Here is an 8,126-nt window from a genome sequence, read left to right as displayed (position 1 = left end):
CCTTCCGTCGAGATGTCCATATTGCCCATAGGGTCACCGCCAGTAGGACAAATTTCTCATGTGATAATGTATCAAGTAGGCTGAAGAGCCAGCTCTTAGCACTTGTTTCTGAGGAGGCCACCATGCTGCAACTCAGTTCTTCGTCGACCAATGTCCAAGTGCATCTTGAAATAGTGCATTCCAGGAGGGAGTGCCGCCATGAATCCTGAGTCCCACAGAAGCCGCGGGTACTTGTTGTCGACATTTTACGGTGTGCTCTGACATCCTCAGTAGGTAATGATTGCTTTGACAACCTCCACAAGAACATGCGCACTTTGGACGGGACAACCGTCTTCCACAGAGTTTTCCATGAGCCCTCATCAGCACTAGTGCTTGATGATCCCGCAGATCCTTCAAGCCATGCTTCTCGTCTCTGTCTTGTCGCGACGAGCATGTTATAGGCCAAACGTACTGAGAATTGGCCCCTTCGGTCATGTGCCCAGCTCCAAAAATCATCCATGTTCATGGTACAAAGAGGGATGCCTGAAATCACCGTCGCATCAAAGGTCATCAACGTGGCATTCACCAGCGGTATATTGCATGTAGCATTGGTTGCGTTGATGAGTTCCGAAACCATGACCGGGGGGTGGGCCGATATGCAACCGTAAGGCCTCATCATTTCCTCGCGAGGTAGCCAGTTATCCTCCCAGATTTTCGTACCATTACCATTGCCAATGCGCCTAATCAGTCCTTGTTTCAAAGTGTCCCGTCCTTCTATGATGGCCCTCCATATCTGGCTTGGGTGATTCCCCAAGGTGGCCTCCAGAATTGATGTGTTTGGGAAGTAGACACTTTTCAGTATTCTCGCACTCAGTGAACCGGGATCCTGAAGCAAGCGCCATGCTTGTCTAGCCAACATTGCCAAATTAAATAGCTCAAAATCTTTGAATCCCAATCCTTCCATACTTTTAGGTTGTGTCATTGCCCTCCACGATACCCAATGTGGTTTGCGTTGCCCATTTGTGTTGCCCCACCAAAATTTTCTTATTAACATATTTAGGTGATCACAAAGACCCCTGGGTAGCTTAAAGCATGACATGGAAAACACAGGCACAGCCTGCGCCACTGATTTGACAAGGACTTCCTTCCTAGCTGACGACATGGTCCTCTCTATCCAGCCTTGTATTTTGCTCCACAACCTGTCTTTTAGATATCTGAAGGCACCATTTTTTGAACTTCCAACATCAGATGGCATACCCAGATATTTCTCATTCAAAGTTTCGTTCGGGACGTTCAGAATGCCTTTTATCTCAGTCCGAATTAAGTCAGGAACTCCTTTGCTAAAAAATATGGAAGATTTTGCATAATTAATACGCTGACCTGTCGCCTGGCAATAGGTCTCTAGCATTTGGTTCACCTCGGTAGCACCCACATCGTTTGCCTTGAAGAACAACAGGCTGTCATCAGCGAATAGGAGATGGTTCACTTGTGGTGCCGAAGGCGCCACTTGAACTCCACTCAAGTTGGATGACTCACTTTTTGATTTTAGGAGGCACAAAAGGCCCTCTGCTACCAACAAGAACAAGTATGGTGATATCGGGTCCCCTTGCCGGATCCCACGTGATGGCGTGAACTGCTGAAGCTTTTTTCCATTAAACATGACTGAGAATTGTACGGATGTGACTAGGCCCATCACAATGTCCACCCAGTTACTATTGAAGCCCAGTTTAAGCATTATGGCCTGTAGGTACGTCCACTCGACCCTGTCATATGCCTTCGTCATGTCCAATTTCAAGGCACAAGATTGATGCTTTTTTGCCTTGTTTCTTTTCATGAAATGCAGACATTCATAAGCAGTAATTATGTTGTCAGTAATTAATCTGCCCGGGATAAAAGCTGACTGCTCCTCACAAATTATACCCGCGACAAACGTATGCTAGCTCCAACTGAACGACACAATAAATGGGCTACGATGACGCCATTGGTCCAGAATCTAGTGGAGGATGGCCCATAACGTTTCCTCCCAGCCGAGCCGCACAGAACCTGCCTGACGTCGTAACGTTCCCTGGTTGCCAGTTGTAGGCCATCAGCCCTGGATTATATATCAATGCATTGATTATACCTGGCACTGTACTTATTGCGTTGGCCATCTCGGAGCGACAGAACGGCAAGGATAACGAGTTTCTGTGTGCTCGGGCTCACAACAACATTTTCGAGTAAAGTAGACCTTTTTCCGAATATATGTTCACATGCAGACAAGTAAGGGCGCTACATGCTTGGCATACAGTTAAATGATACGGAGAATTATCCAATTCTCGAAACTGAAAAAATAATCTCCTTTCCCTTCTGGATTGAGATCAGAACCTGTCAAGTCAGCCCCTTTGATCGTCGAGATCTTCAGGGGTGGGGCATTTTCGGCAGAAATTCAAGTTGTCCTGTTCTTCCCGAAAACCATGTAATATCCAGGTTGTTCAGATAACTATGTGCACACCGTGGCGGTCTCTTGATAGGCTTCGAGACACAATGTGCTAAATCAAAAACAATAAACTGCAAAAGTTTGACAGAGAAAGCACGATAAGCAGAGCATAATTCATGGTTCGCTAGTCAATCGACTTGTAGCAAAAGAGAAGGCTAGGAGATAGGAGTATACTCGCATGCGTTTATAACTTTTTCAACAGATGGAGCAGCCCTCAAAAAATAAAGGCCAAAGACAGAATGTTGCCAGTTTTTTTATGATCTAAAATCAACCACAAATCTGAAAATTTTAAGTGGAAAAACTTGCAAGTAGTTTCCATTAACAAGGGCATCTGAAAAGTAGATAATAAATGGTCTTGTATCAAATGGTGAGTTTAAGCAATAAAGTGTTCAAGGCATGATGTGTGTCATTTCCTCCTTATATAAGCTGGTTTTATGTAGACGTTCAAGTCTTCTGTCGAATTACGAGCTCAGGTAATAAAGTGCTTGATACACGATGTGTTCGTTTTACTTGTTGATTTTATTGTGCTGTGTTCGTCGTGTTTGCCAGGATCGAGCGACTTCCTGGTTTAGCAATGAAGGATACAGTAGTCAGGATACGACTTGCTGAAAGTAATGTAAACGACTTGTTGAAAGTACTATACCTGTTCTTTCTTATCATCTGTATAGTTCTATGTTTTACACTTCACTTAGAACAATTTGTTATAAGTAGCCTGCTATGACCATTTTTCTTGTGTGTTAGAGCAAAGTAGATGTTTAAATGTGGTATATATAATATATATGTCCTAACAGGTAATGTGCGGACAGCGCGCTTCCTATCTACTAGTACTTAAAAGCCAAACAAAAATCAAAAGCCGTAACCACATACATGCGCACAAGCCAAGAATAAGATCAAGCGGAAACTAAAGGGTAACTCAACCAGAGAATGATAGATGAAAGAGTTGACTCACCTGGACAGGTCTGCACACTGCGATCAGCAAGAAGTTTCACCAGTTATCAGCAACGACGTTGCATCTGCCATCCTGTCGCCATCATGGGAAACATCTCTGCTTCTTGCAGGTCGAAGCCTCGGAGCAGCTTACCGACAGAGGAGGATCTAAAACACGTACAAGCCCAAGATTATTGACATGTCCGCCTCATGAGTTTTGTCGGGAAATCCCAGACATGACAGCACAAATCCTGGTTTAGTTTTGTTGGGAAATCCCAGACATGACAACGCAAATCCTGGTTTAGGGGTTAATTGGTTAAGTGGACAACAAATTTTAAGTTGTGAAATGATTTGAGCCAAGAAAATTGGAGAGTAAAAATAGATTAGTGGGTAAAGTGGATGTTTTCCTTTGGAATATACATACAAGTACCTTAACTTCAAGTCAAAATAAAGTGGGCAAATGGAACAGCAGCCCATTGCTTGTACAAGAGTAGCTACATGTCTGGCACACTTAAATAATACGGAGCTCCACATTTGGTGAAATTATCCCATGAAGGTATTTTCTCTCCAATTTTCGCGAAACTTCAAAGTAAATCTTCTTTTCCCTTCATTATCGAGATCACAGCCACTCGAGTCAGCTCCTTTAATCGTCAATATCTTCAGAGCAGGGGCATTTTCAACAACATGCACCAGAAATTCAAGTTGTCCTGTTGTTCCAGAAAATCCTGTAATACGCAGGTTCTTCAGATAACTATGTGGACACCGTGGAAGGCTCTTGATAGGCTCCGAGACACAATGTGCGAATGCCAAAACACTAAACTGCAAAAGTTTGACAGAGGAAATATGCTCAAGCAGAGGCACAATTCATGGTTCGATAATCAATCAAGTTGTGCAAAGAGAAGGTTACGAGATAGGAGTATACTCACATGCATTTCTAACTTTTCAACAGAAGGAGCAGCCCTCAGAAAAGAGGCCAAAGATAGAATGTTGCCAGCTTCCCTATGACCAATTGACAGCTTCAAATGTAAATATTTCAACTGGGAAAATTTGCATGGATTTTCCATCAACAAAGGCATCTGAAAAATAGGTAGTGAATGGTCAAAAATAAGAGGGGGAGAAATGTGATAAAATATAAGTGTGAAACAACAGACCTTAAGTGTAAAATGAGCATGCAATGTCAGATCTTGAACACTTGGAAGCACTTTGGGAAGCACAGTCAAAGCATGCTCAACAGTTAACAGGGAATAGGTATTAAGAAATGTATGCTTCAGTTTGGGAGTATGCCCAAGGTCAATGGGATACAGACGCCCATAGAACAAGGAAGTTTTGAGTTCCACTGCATGGAGTACTATCCTGGTTATCTTGCAGTGTGCAACACGCAGGTATCTCAGGTTTGACAACGGGCGTGCTACCGTCAGTTCATCATTCAAATGGCATCTAACCATACTGAACCACTCAAGATTGATGCAATTTGACAGCATATCTTGAAGATCATTTCGAGTGACTCGTAACAAGTGCAAATCAAGTGTTCTCAGATTAGGGAAACCGCTGAATTGAGGGGGTAGTTCAAGACACGCGAAGCTAAGTTGAAGATGACGAAGCCGAAATATGCATCCATCGTCTAACAGCTCAACCGGTAATCTGTACTGATCAGTTCGGCCCGGGGAGCTGGCTGGCACTAAATCAAGGGCAAGGCTCTCCATCCGCGATGAAACAGCAAAAGCAACCCACGTGTTGATATGATCTAGTACCCTGTGGTCAAACCCAAATTTGATCACAAGCTCTTCAACGACCATGCACTGATGCTTCTGCATGACGGCATTAACATTGTCAATGAATTTCTGAGTGTACTGTTCTCCCCCAAACACGCTGTCACTGCACACTGTGAAGCCGTCAAATCTCAGTTTGGGGCAAACTCTCCACACATTGTTCCATTTACTTGACAGAATAACGGTTCTTGCAGCTTCCTTTAGCGGCAATTTTGATAGAACCGTAGACAGCAGATCATCAGGAAGGTCTGCAAACTGAACCTTTGTTCTCGTTTTCTTAATGACTGGTCCGTGGTAGTAACGCCTCATTCTTTTTCTCATGTGTGTTAGATCGCTGCCGATTTTGATTCTGCACACAAATGATGCCAGGTTAAGTATGACAGATCGAGGAAACGAGCATGGAAGGCCAGAACACATGTGAACTGCATAACAGAGTGTTGCTGTATTCAATACCATCTCTAGTTTCTACTATCCCTCATAACCAGATAGAACAGTCGGTCCATAAAGTTGTGTTTTTTTAGGGGAAGTTGTAAACTTTTCCTTGACAAATAAACCAGCTCTATTTCTAGCAGAACTATAAAACGGAATGTCACTTTTGTTAAATTTTACTACATTAAGGACAGTATAACCGAGCCTAAAGCGAGCCTTCTCAGCGATTTGCGTTTCTGGCCGTCTATTCTCCCGATCGGACTATTCCTGGCCGTCAGATTTGATCTGTGCGTCACCTTTGGCGTTTCCTGAGCCTACTGTCCTGGGGACGCTACTCCGAGAGAAAAATCGCTGGTTTCTAGTTAATTGGGCCAAAGAACCGGCCCATCAGGAAGCATAGTAGAGCCTTGCGTGGTTCCCGTGGGTAGGTGACGGTTCGTGAGTGGATCCCCCTCGTCAAAGCTCCCTAAGGCCTTGTTCGGTTGCATGTGGATCCGAGGGGATTGAAGGGGTTTGAGGGAGATTTAAACCTCTTATAAGTCAAAATACATCTCAATCCTTGCCAATCCCCTCCAATCCTCTTGGAAGGAGGATTAACCGAACAAGCCCTAAGCGGTGACGGTTCGTGAGTGGATCATCCTTTCTCGACTCGGGAGACGAACCTGTGGCGTCGCCGCCGCCATCCTCGCTGCTCCCCTCAAGTATTGCCCCGTCGCCTCTTGTCCTCCTCTCTGCTGCAGAGCTTCTCTTCTCTCCTCGGTTCCTCATCTCTATCGATCTGGCGATGCGAAGGGGACTAACCCTGGTTGCGCCGCCGCCATCGGTGAGATCCTGCCTCTCCTTCCGCCGCTGCCTTCACTTCCCGGCCCCAATTCCCATCATGCCCACCTTCACGCGCAACACACCATCCCCCCGATCGCGAGCTATGGTGAAACCTCGATGCATCGCCACTGCTGCTTTCTTCGCCTCCGAGGTCCGTCGTGATGCTCCGATTTGATCGACGGCGCACTCCCTGGAAGTCCGCCAGGCTTTGGGTACAAACGATTTCTTTCTTCTTTGGATGCCCAGTTTTAATTTGGATTTTTTGGGGGCGTTTCTTGGTAGCTGCAGGATGATGAGCGACTATAAAGTCCTAACAAAATGGTAATCGATAGGGCGCAAGAGCTGTTCGTGGAATTTCTGAGGTCTACTAAAAGTAAATCAGTTTTCAATCATGTTTCTTGGGTTTATGATCTGCATTCTTGTTCCATATTTCTGATCTAGGTGTAGTGTAAAGCAACTCTGCCAGAAACTGTGAATCACCATATCATCTTCAACCTAGCTCACCCAGCCCGCGTTTGTTGATTTGCCCGTCAATGAGTTATTTATGTGTTGGTTTTTCCTCAATTTTGATGATTTAGTTTTGATGATTTATGTGTTTGTCCTCCTCGTTATTTATGCAAGCACCTATATTTGATCTGTAGGATACCGAGATGAGAAGGCATGCTAATTTGCATGGCTGCAGAAGAAAGGAGTAACTGTCTAACTGATCATTAAAGTTCAAGATATCATGAGTTCATGACCCAAATAATGGTTGGTGAAACTGCTCGCAACTGAAGGAGGTAAGTAGTCTGTCTAATCAATAATTGTCCCTGTAGTCAATATCTTTTTACCCATTGCTTGAAAGAATGAGGATATGCAGGTATTTTTGGTTGATGAAACACAGTGGCATTCACCAGCTGTTATAAAATGCCCCAACAATTCATATGTAAGAATTGCTCTGGTCATAGATGGTGTGAACATTTGTTAGCTCTAATTTTGCAGGCACAAGTAAGAAATATCTCTGAACTTGTATGTTGTATTTGGTTCTTTTGTAGTTCCTGCTGGTTGGCAATATTCTTCCAGACTGAGTACCTCTGGTCTATCAACATAGCAGATTATGGATCTGTAGCAACTTAGATACAAGCATATTTACATAGAAGAACTGTATCAAAGGGTTCTGTAGGGATTTCTCCATACTGCATTGTTGTATCATAACTTCGTAAGCAGAGCATGCCCATCTAATAATCTTCATCATGATCTCTCTCCGCCAAAAATAGGGAAGGAGCTAGGAGGCATGAAGAAGTTCCAAGCAGCCTGTCTCTGATCTCTCTTGGACGTTCAACCAGGGTAGCACAAACAAGAGAAGACTATAGACAAGGTCTTTCATTCTTGATCTATGTCTCTCTTATAGAATGAATTCAGTTTAGGCCACTACGGGACCTTTTGGTATAGATTCACTTGTTATTCAAAGATTTGTGCACATGAATTTCCATAATGTTTTGCATTGAATATTTTAGCATGTTTGAAGTATGTGAAAGTAAATAGATATTGTTCTTAAAATGTTCGCACCGGCTAGCTAGGTGGATCATCAGGCCACCCAGTAGCAAGTGAACACATTTTTCTTTAGAAGCATTTTTTCCCAATTGAAGTTTGTTATCTACATTAAAAATAACTTGAAAAATATAAGAGAATAGTCACATCAGATGACCATTGTTTTAGTTTGAATACATGAATTGAATCAGAAC

At 43.6% G+C, this 8,126-nt stretch overlaps 1 long non-coding RNA gene across 2 annotated transcripts; it reads left to right on the top strand.

Annotated features, from left to right (window-relative positions):
- The first annotated feature begins 6,134 nt into the window (after positions 1-6,134).
- Positions 6,135-7,908, top strand: LOC123160815 (uncharacterized). 2 transcript variants are annotated; one of them, XR_006480382.1, is made up of 3 exons: positions 6,135-6,614; positions 7,044-7,389; positions 7,659-7,908. It is a non-coding gene; the product is annotated as an uncharacterized lncRNA (long non-coding RNA). The 2 variants fall into 2 exon arrangements; XR_006480381.1 differs by having other exon boundaries at positions 7,044-7,908.
- Positions 7,909-8,126: the final 218 nt, after the last annotated feature.

The sequence above is a fragment of the Triticum aestivum genome, chromosome 7B (assembly GCF_018294505.1).
Source record: "Triticum aestivum cultivar Chinese Spring chromosome 7B, IWGSC CS RefSeq v2.1, whole genome shotgun sequence".
Lineage (NCBI taxonomy): Eukaryota > Viridiplantae > Streptophyta > Magnoliopsida > Poales > Poaceae > Triticum > Triticum aestivum.
The sequence above is the reverse complement of the archived record's forward strand: the minus strand, read 5'-3'. Positions and strand labels throughout refer to the sequence as shown.